The sequence below is a fragment of the Nyctereutes procyonoides genome, unplaced genomic scaffold (genome assembly GCF_905146905.1).
Source record: "Nyctereutes procyonoides isolate TBG_1078 unplaced genomic scaffold, NYPRO_anot_genome, whole genome shotgun sequence".
NCBI classification, from domain to species: Eukaryota; Metazoa; Chordata; class Mammalia; order Carnivora; family Canidae; genus Nyctereutes; species Nyctereutes procyonoides.
In genome coordinates this window covers 37,641,430-37,658,863 of record NW_026575046.1, presented here as the reverse complement: position 1 = coordinate 37,658,863, position 17,434 = coordinate 37,641,430, and the positions used below count along the sequence as shown (strand labels likewise).

General features: G+C 46.0%; 1 non-coding gene across 1 annotated transcript; it reads left to right on the top strand.

Annotated features, from left to right (window-relative positions):
* The first annotated feature begins 9,624 nt into the window (after positions 1-9,624).
* On the top strand, positions 9,625-9,771 carry LOC129510045 (U4 spliceosomal RNA). The gene has a single exon (XR_008664493.1). It is a non-coding gene; the product is annotated as a U4 spliceosomal RNA (small nuclear RNA).
* Positions 9,772-17,434: the final 7,663 nt, after the last annotated feature.

The following is a 17,434-nucleotide window of genomic DNA, read 5'->3' as shown; positions in this document are numbered from 1 at the left end:
TCAACTAAAGTCTCAGGATGGTATTCAAAGTTATGGTATCTGGAACTTTTTTTTTTTATTTTTTATTTATTTATGATAGTCACAGAGAGAGAGAGAGAGAGGCAGAGACACAGGCAGAGGGAGAAGCAGGCTCCATGCACCGGGAGCCCGATGTGGGATTCGATCCCGGGTCTCCAGGATCGCGCTCTGGGCCAAAGGCAGGCGCCAAACCGCTGCGCCACCCAGGGATCCCCTGGAACTTTTTTTTTTAAGATAGATGATGATGATGATAGATAGATAGATAGATAGATAGATAGATAGATAGATAGATGATAGGGATGCCTGGGTGGTTCAGCAATTGAGCACCTGCCTTCAGCCCAGGGCGTGATCCTGGAGTCCTGGGATCAAGTCCTACATCTGGCTCCCTGCATGGAGCCTGCTTCTCCCTCTGCCTATGTCTCTGCCTCTTGCTCTGTGTGTCTCATGAATAAATAAATAAAACCTTAAAAAAAAAAAGATAGATGATAGATAGTGGCAGTGGGCAGAGGGACAAGAGAAGGAGAAAAGCAGACTCCCCACCGAGCACAGGGGCAGGGCAGGGGCTCGATCCCAGGATTACAAGACCATGATCTGAGCTGAAATCAAGAGTCTGATGCTTAACCAACCAACTGAACCACCCAGTACCCTGGGATTTGGAACATTCTTATAGCTCTTAACATGTTTTGCCAAGTTGTAACTCAACTGGTTTTATATCCAGCTTGTCTGGGTGCTGAATTTGGGAGGGATGCAAAGTTTAGACCGCTTTTGGTACTTCCCCCAAACATACTGTCCCCCAACATTTCAAACTATGCCATCTTGAAAATCTATCTCTTTTCATTTTAATAAACTTAACGGATGGTGGAAAAGGGCTTTTAATTTTCTGATTATAAAAGTAATTGATGTTCATAGTAGAGAATTTGGGAGGAGCTAATCACAGATAAGCTAAGAACTACCTAGATCCCACCAAAGATTCTTTTTTTAAAATAATAAAATTGGGATCCCTGGGTGGCACAGCGGTTTGGCGCCTGCCTTTGGCCCGGGGCGTGATCCTGGAGACCCGGGATCGAATCCCACATCGGGCTCCCGGTGCATGGAGCCTGCTTCTCCCTCTGCCTGTGTCTCTGCCTCTCTGTCTCTCTCTGTGTGACTATCATGAATAAATAAATAAAATCTTTAAAAAATAAAATAAAATAATAAAATTAATACATATTCATTGTTTAAAAAGACAAACACTCAAAACTGGGTAAAGTAAAAGTGAACATCCCATATCCCAGTACATTCTCATTTTCAAGAATCAGTTGCTGTTAAATTCAGAGTATAGCCTTCTAGACATTTCCCAGATGCACACAAAAATACTTTCTTTTCTTTTTAACAAAAATGAAATCCTAGGATAGTGTTTTATCTTGCTTTTTTTCCATCTAGCAATATATCGTGGACATTAATGAATGTTATTTCTTCATGGAAACTCAAAAATATCCCACTATTAAGAAGGACTTTCCAAGGACATCTGGGTGGCTCAGTGGTTGAGATCTGCCTTCAGCTCAGAGTAAGATCCTGGGGTCCAGGGATCAAGTCCCACATCAAGCTCCCTGCAGGGAGCCTGCTTCTCCCTCTGCCTATGCCTCTGCCTCTCTGTCTCTCATGAATAAATAAATAAAAGCTTAAAAAAAAAAAAAGGACTTCCCAAATGGATAACTCCACTAATAGAATACCTTATGTCACCTGGCCTAGGCAGGGGAAAACAAAGGAGCATTTGCCATCTTCCTATAAACCTGGGAGGAAAATAATTTCCCTGCAGTAATTGGCATGTAAGTTAGATAGAAGGTGACAGCTGGTTGGTGAGCTAGAGAGGCTTAGGGGATGGAGTATAGACTCCTGGATTCCCCTGAGGTCTCTAGTACTGGAGGAAGTATGTACTTTGTAGAGTCCCACCTTCATGCCTTTGGCCTGCCTGGAATGACAGCTCACCTTTCATCTGTCTTTCCAAATTCTGTCCTTCCAATTCTACCTCCACTAGGGAGCCTTCTCTTATGATACTGACTTACTAGAGCGTCCCTTGCAGGAACCCCCATAGTGTATACTATCTGCTTGTAATGGCTCACGGGGAGACCTGAGCTTCAGTGTTACCTGCATGAGTCTTCATGTATTAGCTCTGAGACTTTAGATACGCAACTTTCATTCACTCAGCAAACTTAAGCTGAGCACCTGCTGTGCTCTATACTCTGGAAACACCAAGTATCTGCCTTCAAGTCTTGTGGGAGACTCAGGCTAGGAAACAGGTAGTTACAACACAGTGTAATAAATAAGATAAAGGGAGGATATTGTTGGAAAACAGAGCTAGCACACTGACCACCTCCTAAAGATTAGGGAAAGTTGTTCTGAGAGGAATTGATCCAATCAACCAGACTTAACTTACTCATTATTAAATGTGGATTTAAAATAAAAACCGTATCTCAGAGTTTTAATGAAACTAAATGAATTTATAAATAAAGTGTTTAGCACAGGATTCAGTATCTCCTAAATGCTCATTGAATGACAGTATTATTCCCACTCATTGGCAATTTGTCCAGCCTATGTGCCTACTGTTTCAAATTAATAAATATTTATTATAGCATTAATTTAACTCTTCACAAAATGTGTCTTTTATTGCCCAATTAGATTGTAATCCCTTCAAGAAAAGAAGCTGCATCTCATCCCTCCTTGTAGATTTGTACCTGGGAGACTCTGGAATACCATTGATTTCATTTTATTTGTTCAGATCAGTCTGCAATAGGCTATGAGGCTGTGTTCTTTAAAAAGAAAAAAAAAGAAAGAAAGAAAAGCTTTATTTTATTTATTTGAAAGAGAGAGCTGGGGGAGGGGCTAAGGGAGAGGAAGAGAGAATCACAAGCACTTCATGTTGGGCTCAGAGCCCAACTCGGGGCTAGATCTCATGATCCTGAAATCATGACCTGAACCAAAATAAAGAGTCAGACGCCCAACTGACTGAGCCACCCAGGTGTCCAGGAGATTGTGTTCTTTATTTTTTTAAAGAATTTATTTATTTATTTGAGAGACAGCGAGCATGGGCAAGGGTGGAGGGGCAGAGGTAGAGGGAAAAGCAGGCTCCCTGCCAAGCAGAGAACCCCACACAGGGCTCCATCCCAGGACCCCAAGATCATGACATGAGCTGAAGGTAGATGCTTAACCAACTGAGCTACCCAGGTGCCCTGAGGTTGTATTCTTTACAGTATGGTCTTCATCATACACTGCTGAGGGTACAGGCAAGGGAGACTTGTGAAAAATGGGCTCCTAGGCTCTAACCCCCAGAAGTTCTGACTTGGTAGGTCTGTGTGGGGCCCCAGAATCTGCATTTGCCATACTCCTGGTGATTGAGCTGCAGTTACCCTGAGAAGCTCCAGGCCAGGGGACATGGAAAAGAGTGGGTAGGATGGACCAGACAGCCTCTCCAGGGCCCCACTTAACTTCCTTACCCATTGACTTCCTTCTGCAGGTCAGAATTGCTTTCTCCTCAATAGCTACTCACTCAAGGTCAGCATCAAAGGCAGGATGGGTGCGGTGGGGGTGTGGGACAGGACAACGTTGGCACCGGGATGCCTGACTCAGCAGCCCTCCTCTCCCCTTCACTGCAGTTTATGAGTGCATCTGACCCTCCATCCCTCCTCTCACCTGTGCCCTGCCTCTTCCCTCTTCAGCTGCGGTTCGCCTATTTGCTCAGATACTTATTGAGAACCTTCCAAGAGGGGTAAATGAACTCAAACTGCCTCCATATCACAGTGAGTTTTTATGGAGCAATTGAGCTAATAGAGCAACTCTACCCCATTGGAGATCAAGAAGAGCCTCAAGGCTAATGCCCCTGGCCCACCCCAACTTCCCACCTGGCCTCTGGCTCCTGCTTCAAATCAGCCACCATTATTCTGAGAGTAACTAGCCTAGGGAGTGAGAAATGCAGGTGCTTTAGTCCATGGTTGGAAGACAAGTCCTCCTCCTAACCTCCCCACCCCAGGACCTTCCAGTACCTTACATGGAGTAAGTGATTGATCAGGGTTACACATTCCTTAATCAAACCTCCTTCTTCTTCTTTGCTCAACCAAAACTCTGAAATGCTAGTTGGGGTTGATCCTAGAGCATCAAGGCTAGATGAGATCTCTGAGGGCAATTTATTTCATGATGATTTTCCTAGCTCTGCTCTCAGGTGTCGGAAGCTAAGAAATTCAGCATTCCCTTGGAACAGTCATTATCTTGTTAACCCACAATTTGAAGCAGAAGTGATGGAGACTCTGAGACCCGGAGGCCAGGGTTTGAATCCCAGATCTGATATTCACTGTCTGGGTGACCTTGGTTAAGTCATTTATCTTCCTGTGTTTCTGTTTTCTCATGAGCTAATTAAATAAGTTAATTTTGGTAAAGCATTTTTCACAGAGCCTAACATACCTTGTTTCGTTATGCTTTGCTTTATTCTGCTTTGCAGATGCTGCATTCTTTACAAAACAGTCGAGCAAGTCTACTGGCCCTATTTTTCCAACAACATTTGTTTGCTTTGTGTATCTGTGCCACATTTTGGTAATTCTAGCAATATTTCAAACTTTTCTATTACCATTATATTTGTGACAGTGAACTGTGATCAGTAATTATGAGTCACTGGAAGCTCAGGTGATGGTTAGCACTTATAGCAATAAAACGTTTTTTCAGACATAATGCTACTACACACTTAGTAGATAGCAGCAGAGTGTAAACATAACTTTTTTAAAAAAGATTTTATTTATTTATTCATGAAAGACACAGAGAGAAGCAGAGACATAGGCAGAGGGAGAAGCAGGCTCCCCATAGGGAGCCCAATGTGGGGCTCGATCCCAAGATCCTAGGATCATGACCTGAGCCAAAGCCAGACACTCAACCACTGAGCCACCCAGGTGCTCCTAAACATTTATATGCACTAGGAAGCCAAAAACTTCATTCAACTCACTTTGTTTTGATATTCGCTTTTTTGCAGTGGTCTGGGATTGAACCTGCAATATCTCTGAAGGTTGTCTGTATATAAAAGAGTGTTACGTAAATGTTGCTGGGGCAGGCCAGCTGTGTAGTTTCAACGCTGCTATGTCTGGTCACCAGCTTTGTAAAAACAATCATCTCCATCTTTGCTAAGCATCAGAAGCCCCAGAGTTTGGTCCTCATTCTTGTCTGTTCACTGAGCACTCACTCCCCTTGTGAGCTGTCCCTGTCCAAGGCTTTAAATACCTTCTATGCAGATGACTCTCCAACTATCTTCTCATCTTAGACCACCCCCTGTGACTTATATCCAACTGACTATCCAATGGCTCCACCTCATGTCTTGTGCCATCTCAAACTTAACCTGTCTAAAACCCTTGTTCTTCGGACCTCAGCAAAGCCTCCTCCTCCCCTGTACTTCTTCAGCTCCATTGATAGGGAATCTCAGGAGCCAACATCCATTCCGAATCTTTAAGGTGCTAAATACTTTACAAGAATTACCACTCAATTCTCCCAACCAATCGGTTAGATAGGTTCTGATATTATCCCCACTACTTAGATGAGGAAACGGAGGTTCAGAAATGTCACACTCAGGTGGTAAGTGGAGATGGCAGTCTGGCTTCAGGTCCTGCCCTTGTGTCCTCTCACTAAATGCAGCAATTTAGTTTGGATGCAGCCTCCAGAACCAACCAATTCTTGGAGACCATTACTGCCCCTGCAATACTTATGGAGGGATCCCAAAGTGTCAGACCCTGTGCTGAGTGTTGGACACATGGCATCTTGAATTCCCAAAAGAGCTGTTATTATCCGTATATACAGAAGAGAAAATCTAGACTCAGAAAGATTAGATGACTTATCCAAGATCACAGAGCTTGTTGTTGATGACCCTTGGATTTGAATTCAGTTCACTCTGACCTGAAGTGGTACTTAACACCACTATGGATCCTCTCAGACCTCTGATGAAAGCAGAATGTCAGTCTCTGGTTCTAACAGAGTTATGACCCATGCGTTCATTAATTAATTAATTCAACATACATTTCCTGAGCACCAGGGTAGGTGTTAGAGAGCAGAGATACACAACAAGAGAAAACAGTCCCCACCCCAATAAATGAAGCTCTACCCTTATAGATCATCCCCTTTGCCCTACTGCACCTTCCAATTTTAGCCTTACTTTCTTTCCTATCCAGCCCACTGATGCATCACTTCCTCTGCCAGGACCCTCAATGTTCATTGGTTACTTTGGCTTCATAGGCCCCATCCTTGGGCCTCTTCTGCCCCAAATTGTCTTTCCACCCACCCATCTTCAGGACTGCTGACTACAATCAGGAGAGAAAGCCCATGCAAGGGAAGAGAGGGTGACACCACCACAAATTCATGATCTTCCCTCAGCCAGGTTTTGAATACTCAGTAGTCCTTCCCGTCATCACTGAGTGGTCATCACCTCTTACCAAGTCTTCTACATCATTCTCACCACCCAAGTCCACTCCAGTCCCAGCCATCACTTTAATGACCATATAGTAATCCACAGTGTGGGTGTATTGCAACTTATTCAATCAGTCCCCATTGTTGGACAATTAGGTCAGGTAGGAACAAGTACATACATGAATAGGAAACACCACAATGTGGAGAAGACAAAACAAAAGCATTATTCAAGGCTACCAATGAACATGAATAGTATTACTTGAGGCAGGTAGGATGGGGCTGAAGTTCTGGTAGATGTTCATGGATCATGAGATTTATGGCAGAGTGGGCTTCATAACCATCCATGAACTGAACCAGGAGGCAACATTTTATACATATACGTGAATGTTTTGGAGCAGGTTTATGGCTTTCATCAGGTGCTCTAGGGGGCCTCCCCAAAAGTGAAAGGCCACGAGTGTGGTCTATAATTTGTAACAAGCACTGATCAGAAGGGCCCAGAGAATTTATTAAAAAGATCAGTGAAGTAAAAACGTGAGTCTAAATCCCACACAGACCGGGGGATAAAGCCTGACTCTTCAATTTCATTTGTATACCTTTGAGTAACTTACTAAAAACATTTGAGCCTTTAAAACAGGAATTTAAGGGGCACCTGGCTGGCTCAGTCCATAGATCACACGACTCTTGATCTTGAGATTATAAGACCAAGCCCCAAGTTGTAGATAGAGATTACTTTAAAAAAAATCTAGGGATGCCTGGGTGGCTCAGCAGTTGAACATCTGCCTTCAGCCCAGGGTGTGATCCCGGAATCCTGGGATTGAGTCCCACATCAGGCTCCCTGCAGGGAGCCTGTTTCCCTCTCTGCCTGTGTCTCTGCCTCTCTCTCTCTCTGCATCTCTCATGAATAAATAAATAAAATATTTAAATAAATAAATAAAAATAAAATTTTTTTTTAAAATCTAAAAAAAAAAATGTTCATAGGTCATAAACCCGTACAGGAAGAGTGACCTCAGAGACAGTACCCAGAGATGTGATTGGAAGTCCTGTAGCCTTTGGTCTGCAGGGCAGCCTCCTCCCTGGAAACAAGGAAAACCCTTGTTTTCTGTTTCTGCTCCATGTCTCTGTTCCACTCTCTTTTTGACCTGATGGAATGTCTGACTGTTGTAGGCACAGCCCTTCAGATTACAAGTAAAGAAACCCACTTGAGAGAGGCTTGGCCAAAAAGGCGAACTTATTAGGTTAAAATAAACTATACATACTTGTTAATATTTGATCTTCTAGACTTTTTAAAACAACAATTGCACATGGTTCAATCTAATGTAAGGATGCAGGGCCAACTTAGGGAACCCAAGAGGTGGAAATGGAGTTGGGTGTCATGAGGACCTAGGACCAGGAACTGGAGAGCATCAGGAATCAGCTTCTCTGCTGTCATGTGCAGCTTCTCTCTCTGTGTCTACTTGATTCTTGCTTCCTGCTGTCCTTTCTCTGCTGTCCACGTGCACACACACCCGGGGGCTTTCAGAGCAACCAACAGACGCTGAGTGGGGAGAGAGAATCTGATTGGTCTATCGTGAGTCAGGTGTCTGCCTCCCCCACCCCACCCCACCCCATCATCTGTGGGCAGGGAGGCAGGGGTCTTTATTGCAAGCAGTGGAAACAGATGTGAGCAGAAAAGAAATTTATTGGAAGGATAGAGATTAGATCACAGAATTTTCGGGGTTGGAAAACAAGGCAGGACAGGAGAGGGTAATCAGCTAGAACTATGGCCTCAGTTACATCACAGAAGTGGTTTTGTTGGGGGACGCCTGGGTGGCTCAGAGGCTGAGTGCCTGCCTTCAGCCCAGGGTCTGATCCTGGAATCCTGGGATCTAGTCCCACATTGGGCTCCCTGCATGGAGCCTGCTTCTCCCTCAGCCTATGTCTCTGCTTCTCTCTCTCTCTCTCTCTCTCTCTCTCTCTCTCCCTGTGTGTGTTTGTGTGTGTGTGTGTCTCTAATGAATGAATAAATAAAATCTTTCAGGGATCCCTGGGTGGCGCAGCGGTTTGGCGCCTGCCTTTGGCCCAGGGCGCGATCCTGGAGACCTGGGATCGAATCCCATGTTGGGCTCCGGTGCATGGAGCCTGCTTCTCCCTCTGCCTGTGTCTCTGCCTCTCTCTCTCTCTCTCTCTCTCTCTGTGACTATCATAAACAATTAAAAAAATAAAATAAAATAAAATCTTTCAAAAAAAGAAGTGGTTTTGTTGGGATGTTGTTGCCAGTACCCCCAAAAGCTGGACTGGGCAGTTTGCATCCCTATCAATGGCGAGACGGCTCACTGGCATTGTAGCCAACATTCCCCTGGGCAGTGGGTATGTCCCCCTAACTCCTTCCCACTCCCAACAGATACCAGAATGGATTCTCTTGTCCCTGCTTCTTTGTATCACCAGCTGCAGAGGAAATGTCCCAGTGGGAATGTCTGATTGGTTGAGCTGAAGTCATAAGCAGGCACCTCATTGCCACTGGATGATGGGAACATGAGGCCCATCTGGCCTTTGCTGCTTCATACTGGGAAGTGGACCCCACCTTCCACCAGAACCCATGTTGTGGGGAGTTTTCTAAACATAGGCAAGAGTGCAGATACCCACCAATGTGTCCACTGCTCAGGTAGACAGGGACAGTTTTGAAGAAGGTACTGCGGGATGAGCAGACACCCAGAAAGTCTCCACAACAGTGACTCTCTCCCAGGATCCTGCCCAGCTCATGTGCCATGCCCTCCAAGAAGCCTTTTTCTCCTTCCAGTCTAGTCCATCCAGGTTTGGTTCTCTTCTGCTTAGAATCTGCATAGGAGGACACAGGATTGAATTGTTACTGTTACTTTTCTACCAGAGATTGAAGCAGAGGAGGGCAGGAAGTCTACCCTGTGTGCTTCTCTGTGCCCCATACAGCAGCTGACCCAGGGTGGCCTTGTAGTAGGAACGGTTTCCAGTATGTGTTGGTTGCCTCAGTCGGGGCTTTTCCAGATGTAACAGACACTGATTCTTAGTGATAAACAAAAAGGGAATTTCTTGGGAGGGCATGGGCAGCTCGTAGAAATGATAGAAAAGCTAAACCACCAGACACCTCAAGATGCCACATAGCGCCAGGGATCAAGAAGACCAGTGAATCACCTTCGACCAACCTCCATCCTTACAACACTCCACTTAAGACTCAAATTCCCAAGCTCTGTGCAGTGGTAGTATCATAGCCAATGAGGTTTATCTGAGGCGCGATTATTGCTAATTGAAAGACTCAAAATTCCCAGCTTGGCTAACTACTGGCTGTATCATTTGGGCAGGTGACTAAATTTCTGTGCTTGGGTTTCCACATCAGCAGAATGGGGCTAACAAGTCAACCCACCTCCTGGGAGGATTGGATAACTCCATGCGCTAGGGTACTCAGAAAGGGGATGGCACCTGCTCTTACAGGAAAGGGGAATGTATGTTCTTACAAGACCTACAGGTCCTTTCTCCGATTCCTTAGCTACCTAAGACTGGAAAAGAAGATTGCTCACCCCACCTCCACTGGTCTAATCCTGACTGGGGGCCCTAGCCAGGAAGGAGGAGGAAGTGTAGGAGGTAGATCCAACAACATCCAGGCAACCTCACCTCCACACTCACAACCAAAGCAGCCCATGACCCTCAGAAGATATTGCTTTGGGCCAAAGTCAGGTGCCAAAAGGTCTTCATCCAGTTCCCTGTGCAATTATTCATCCCCCACTCTCCTGCCTCTGGCTAACTGTGATTAATTCCTGTGGCAGTCACAGGAATCACTCCTAATGAATTTCTAATGAACTCATTTGGTGTTAATGCAGTATGTAATTCCGCAGGACACTCATTATAATTTAGCCTTATTAAGTCTCCAGTTATTGGGAACTACTATTGCTCTAAGCTCATAAGCAAGAGAAAGTAATTATCCAGAGCAGGCAGTTAAATTATGGAAAGGATTGGACATTCAGAGAAGGCCAGGAAGTGGCTACTCCTAATTTTTTTTTTTTCCTTTGGGGTGTACAGCTCTGCAGAGAAGAACCGGCTGTGCAGGTCTTTGAGCTGAGGCAAGAGTGTCCTCCCTGACTTTATATTCTGTAATGTCAGAGCTGTGCGGGCTGCAGCCTGCATGGTGGGATTTTTAGGGCCCCTCCAAAGCTGGCCCCGCCCCTCAACGGTGCACTTGCCTACTGCCTGGATCTGAATGGGCACCACAGGGATGGATTCCTTTGCTTCGGAGGCGCTGTTGCACGTTGGGAAGGTGACCTATGACGCACCTCAGAGTTCATAAAGTGATTATAGTTAAGCTATCTTATCTGAACATCACAGCATCCCAGTTATTGTCATTAAACTCCTCTGACAGATAAGAAGATTGAAGTTCACAGAGGTGAAGCCACTTGCCCAAGGCCACCAGGTGCCAGAGTGGCAACAGAATCGGAATCTCCAGACCCCCGGGTGAGTTCTCTCTCCAGTTTGCCTCTCATTTAGCACCTGGCACGCTTCTCATGCACACGTGACACCTATTCCCCCTCCATCAGACGTCCCTTGAGGTTGGAGCTGTGTCTGTGACAGATGGGTTCAGATGATGGGCTGCAAGCCTCCTTTGATAAGGGCTGGGCGGCCCCCTGAAGACACCCAGAAGATTCACGCACAAGCTGATTCGGTTTTCTTCCCACTTCTCCCTCTAATTTTCTCGCCGTTTCTCACAATCGGCTTTATACTTTCAGCTAAAATGTAGATTACACTTTTTTTGAAGTTTGAAATCATTTTCTTCTGGAGATAAAAGTAACCCATGCTATTTGCATAAAATTCAGAAACATGCAGAAAAGTCTAAAGAACATAAGGATCATCTGTAACCCTATCACTCAGATATAACTATTGGTTAACAGTTGGTATATATATATCTTTTCAGACCTTATGGTATGCACATATCAACACACGTACGAACATTTTATTCATAACAGGATTCTACTCTATGGATTTGTATATACTATATGTATATGAACTATTTGGGAAATTGCTTGGGTTTTTTTTAAGCTTTTATTTTTAAATCATCTCTTCCCTCAACATGGGGCCTGCATTCACAACCCCAAGAACAAGAGTCACACACTCCACTGACTGGGCCAGCCAGATACCCCTGGAAATTGCTTTCTTTCTTTTTGAGAGAGAGAGAGCATAGCAGGGTGAGGGCAGAGGGAGAAGCAGACTCCCCGCTGAGCAGATAGCCCTGTGCGGGACTCGATCCCAGGACTCCGGGATCATGACCTGAGCTGAAGGCAGATGCTTAACTAACTGAGCCACCCAGGCACCCCAGCAAATGGCTTAATATTAAACTTAGGAACATGAAATTTCTGAAAAGATGAATTTACATTGTCAAAGAATAAAAGCTAACTCTAGAATATTCTTGGTAACTGCTCTAGGTTATAAGATACCAAAGAAGGGAAATTGAGAGAATGTAACCCAAATCACCTCATACACAAGCCAGAAAGGAAATATACTTTTTTTAAAAAAATATTTTATTTATTTATTCATGAGAGACACAGAGAGAGAGGCAGAGACACAGGCAGAGGAAGAAGCAGGCTCCAAGCAGGGAGCCCGATGCAGGACTCAATCCTGGGACTCCCCGGGATCACACCACACCCTGAGCCTTAGGCAGGCACTCAACCACTGAGCTATCTTATCTTCCACAACATCTTGTTAATCATAGTGCATATCAATGGCACAAAAAGAGCAATGGATGGAAGACGAAGGTCTGAGTGCAAAGTCACAGGGCACCAGGGGTCAGGGTGAGTGGGTGGGCCATGGGAGTTTAAAGGTAAACCCAGAAGCCTGATGAGGTCCTCACCCAACTCCCCAGCCTCATTTTCTGTTATGCCCTCACTCTCTGCCACAAACTCATTATCACTTGGACCCACACGCACACACACTATGTTATTTTGCACCACCTTGCCTTTACACATACTTTCCTCTCTCTCTACAATGCCCAGTGGCAGAAATAGTGAGAACTCATTTTTGTGCGATACCTGACTCAGTTGTTTGCCTAGGAAGTAAAATAAAGAGAACTCCTTGGAGAGCCAAGTAGGTTTTGTGTCAGTACGGACAAAAGTGCTGGGTGGGTGGTGGAAAGGTTTTCTTTCCCATGTGAGGTGGAAACAGACTCATCCCAGCCTTCCTTAGTGCTGTGTTTAGTTCAGCCTCCATGACCATGGAGCTGCTGTGCACACCCAAGCCACCCTGACAGCCAAGCAGACCCCTTCAGCTGTGGGTATGTTCACCATGGCTATTCATACATGGGAAGGAATGGGGTAAATTCATGTTAATATCAGTGTGACCAGTACGTGTGGCTCCGTGCCTCTGTACAAAAATGCGCATTGCCCAGGTTTCTTTATGTCTTGTGAATAGGAATAATAGGAATTGCATGCATGTGTGAGAAAGTGTATATATACACATATCAGTGCCCCTGTATCTATGTGTGTAGGAGGATGTGTGATTTCCCTGAGCATAGGTGTGTATACATGTGGAGTTATGTACTTGTGCATACATACAAAGCAGAGTACACAGGTGCTCAGCTGTGGTTTTCTGTGAGTGGCTCTGGAACTGTTTCCATACGGGCATGGAGAAGTGTTTATTTACTGAAGGGAAGGGAGAAATTAGTTGGGTGCCTAGACTACAAATAAAAACAAACAAAGCAAGGAAAAGAAAAACCCTCAAACAATAGTGTTATTATCTCACATAACTGGAGTTCCGACACAAGGAGGAAAGGACTCTCTAGTGGACAGATTGCATTGATCAAGAGTTATTTAAGAACCTATTCTTTCCACCTCTCTACTATGTTTGATTCTGTATCCTTCTGGTCACAAAGTGTCTGCAGCATTTCCAAATCCCACATACAGACATGAAGAATCTGTTAACAAATAAATGCATCTTTGTTTTTGGGGTGACTTTCCTAAGAAGGAGGAATTTTTTCCAAGGAGCCTCAATCCTACTTCCCCCCATGTCTCATTGGTGAGAACGTGGTCACATGGTCAAAGTTAACCCAATCTCTGTTACGAGGCCCAAGACCACCAAGTTCCACTTAAACTAATCAGGAGCCCCCTCCTGGAGCTGAGAATGGAATTAGCTTTTTAAAGCACAAAGCTTAGGATGCCTGGGTGGCTCAGCAGTTGAGCATCTATCTGCCTTTGGCTCAGGGTGTGATCCCAGAGTCCTGGGATGGAGTCCCGCATGGGGCTTCCTTCATGGAGCCTGCTTCTCTCTCTGCCTATGTCTCTGCCTCTCTGTCTCTCATGAATAAATTAATAAAATCTTTAAAAAAATAAAGTACAAGACTGCTTAGGGGAATGGCAGTCATTTGACAGATTTCTGTCAGGACGATTAAGGGGTGGGGCACCTGGCTGGCTCAGTTGCTAGACTCTTCATTTTCAGGGAGTGAGTTACGTAGCACTCACGTAGCGATTACGTGTAGCGATTACGTTAAAAAATTAAAAACAGGGATCCCTGGGTGGCGCAGCGGTTTGGCGCCTGCCTTTGGCCCAGGGCACGATCCTGGAGACCCAGGATCGAATCCCACGTCGGGCTCCCGGTGCATGGAGCCTGCTTCTCCCTCTGCCTGTGCCTCTGCCTCTCTCTCTCTCTCTCTGTGTGTGACTATCATAAATAAATAAAAATTAAAAAAATTTAAAAACAATGTTAAAAAAAAGAAGACAAATGGAAATGCATGTTGGGTAGACAGTCAACAGTGTCTAGTACAAAGGTGTGTGTATGCAAGCATGTCTATAAGTGTATGCGAGTTTGTGTGTGTATGAACATAGGTGAGTATATGATAGGTATGGGTGTTTTAATTACATATTGTTGCATAACAAACCATTCCAAAACAGTGGCTTAAAACAACAAAAACTTTCTCAGTTCTCATGATTCTGTGAGTCAGGAATTTGGGCATGCCTGAGTGCTCATCTCCACACGGCATCATCTATGGTCTCTCAGATAGCTAAGCTGTATTCTGCTAGTCGCTAGGCTGAGCTGGAGGGCCCAGGCTTCCCTCCCATGTTTGACACAGTGCTTCTCCGCACAGCTCCTCTCCCTCCTCACATGACTGGTTTGGGCTTCCTCATAGCATGGTGGCCTAAGGAAGGCTGAACTTCCAAGGAGGAAGCAAATGGCTGCCAGTCCTCTTAAAGCCTGGATTTAGAAATCTCTGAATGTTACTTCTACCACAAATATTCAAGAGGAGGGAGATAGAAGGTGGTGCTTTTCCACCTTCTGATAGGCGGAAAAGCATGCACATGCAGAGAAGAAAGGAATCCACGGCAGCCATCTCTGGAAATGATCTACAACAGGAGTATGTATTGAACATGAGGGGGGGGTGTATCTAAGTGTGTGCATTTTTGTCTGTGGACTTTAAGAGTGTGCGTGTGTGTGTGTGCCTGTCAGTTAACACCTGACACATGTACACTGCATGCCCGTTTATGTGCATATATGTACATGCAGGTGGGTTTGTGTGGAGGGACGTGCATGCACACACAGGAGAGGTGTACTTGTGTACAGGTGCAAGTGTCCACCGGAGCTAGCGGCTGCAGTATGTGTGCATGCACAGCAGGAAAAGCTGATAGAGTTGACCTGCCCTAGCTCTGGCCTTCCTGGGTAGATAGGCTGAGCTTGCAAATTCTGGCCAAGGTAACAATCTGATCATTACGAGGATTTTGTCCTTGCCTGGGAGGATGTGTGGGTCCCAAGCCAGGCAAAAGACTCAGCCTTTACCAGAACCCCACTAAAGCCACACTGCTAGCAGTGGAAAGGACCCCCTCTACATTGTTTTGATTTCCTGAGATCCTGGGGATTTCTACCTGTGGAACCAATTACTCCAAGATCCCCACCCTATCCTAGCCCTGCCCTGGGGGCTGTAAACCTCAGGACAGGATTTCAGAGTCAGTGGGAAGCCCAAGCTCAAGGCTGCTCGCAGGGTGGCCTTGAACCTTGGCCTCTCTTTCAAAGCATATTTCCCAGTAAAGAAAATATGACCATGGGGCAGGAAGCAGGGAGGAAAAGAGGTGGATTGCGTACTCCCTTGTGCCACCACTATGAGTCCTCTATGGAATCTCAGTTGCCACAATGAGCTCTGAAGCAAGGACTCAGTGGGTCTTTTTACAGGGAAGGGAAAGGATGCTCAGAGATGTCCCACAGTCACACCTTATAAAGAGCCAATGGGAGTGAAGAACAGGGGGATGGAAAGGAGAGAAGGTATATCATTTTTCTTTGGCCACCATTTCCTTTTCATTAAGGAGAGTTTTAAAAATCGGAGCCCCTTGCTGGTTCATGCCGTAAAGCAAGTGATTCTTGATCTCAGGGTCATGAGCTCAAGCCCCACATTGGGCATGGAGCCTACTTAAAATAAATGAATGAATAAATAAAAATAATATTTGGAGTAGGTATTACATGCCAATGTTTCAATAATCAAGAGTAAGGAAAGGGCTACAAAGAAAATCTCCCCCTCATCCCTTGACCCCTCTGCCATTCTGATCCCCATGCCCTGCCCAGGCAACAGAACAGTTTCTTAGCATCCTTCAGAGCAATATGATGCATATAGACACAAATATGTATACGTTTGTATGTGTTTATATATCCCCCCTGCCTGTCACACTTCGATTTTTAAATTTATATAGCCTGAAGAATGTTCCATGTTGGTGCCAAATAGGTCCTCCTTCTTGATTCCAGCTGCCTGGTATTTCATTCTGTGGCTCCATCACAGTGTATTGGACCAATCACCTACTGATGCAGCTTTTAGGTTATTTCCAACCTTTCAGTGTAACAGAGCTGCAGTGGAGACTGTGCATTGTTTTGTTTCACATCTGTAAGATTGCATCTGTAGGATGAAGTCCCCTAAAGTAGCAGAGCTGGCCAATCATCCCCTGTGAGGGTTCATATTCCCCCAGCATGTATGAGAGCACCTCCCCGCCTCCCCCAATCCCCAGCTCCATCTCTGGGCTGGGTATGAAGGGAGGTCAGGTGCAGCCAGGCCGGGAGGAAGGGTGGAGTGGCCCCAGGGAAGCTCAGGGCAGGAAAACACAAGCAGGCCCTGGGGAAGGCCCTATGACATCAGCTGGTGACCCAGACCTCTCCCCAAGACAAGGCAACACGTCTGTTCCCAGTGGCCTCAGCCACCTGTGTACTGGAGCCAAAGAGTTAATCGGAGGATTCTGGGCTCAGGGCTGCCGCCTCAGCTGGACAAGGGGCTGTAAGCAAGCGCTCCAGGCAGAGCGCTGAGCTGGCACTTCTGCAGCCTGAGTTCAGAGGGCTTACGGAAGCTGCCCAAAGAGGTCCAGCCCTTAAATCACAGTCAGGATTTGATCCTAGACTTAGCACTGTGTTTCATGGTCTCGGCTTCCCCTTTGGGCAGTGAGGGGCTCAGAAAGGATCTGGCTGGGGTAGGGCAGGTGGGCATGTGGCCCCCCTCCACAGAGAAGACTGTGTCAAGTTCCACTTCTTACAGGAAAACCCGAATCCCCAGCAGTCCCACCCTGGGGTCTGGCGCTAGGGCTTATCAGAGCAGGGTTCAGAGTGGGTTTACGGATGGAGGGAGACAAGCTTCGGTGAAGGATGAAGCTAGGTAGGGACAGAGAGAGAGAGAGAGACCCCAGCAGGTAGGACACAGGCTAAGGCCAGCAAACCCTCCTCTCTCTGGCCTCAGGCCTCTGGCTGCCACAGAAGCCCTGACCTGGGGCGCCCTCTGGCGACACTCTGCAGCCTGGCCTGCGAAGGCCCCACCATGGGTAGGGGCCCAGGGGAGAGGCGCTGCCTCCTTCTGGCCTCGAGCATCTCTGGGTGGCTGGCTGGCCTGCCACTGTACCCAGGAGTGGCCTTCTTTGGAGGAAAGTCCGCTTAATAATAGCAATAATGAGGCACTCACAAAAAGAGAGTTGGAAAGGGAGTCTTGCAGCCATGATTGGTCCCTGAGAGCTACAAGAGAAGTGTGACAAATCCTGCAAGTGTCCTCCCTACTGTAACCCGG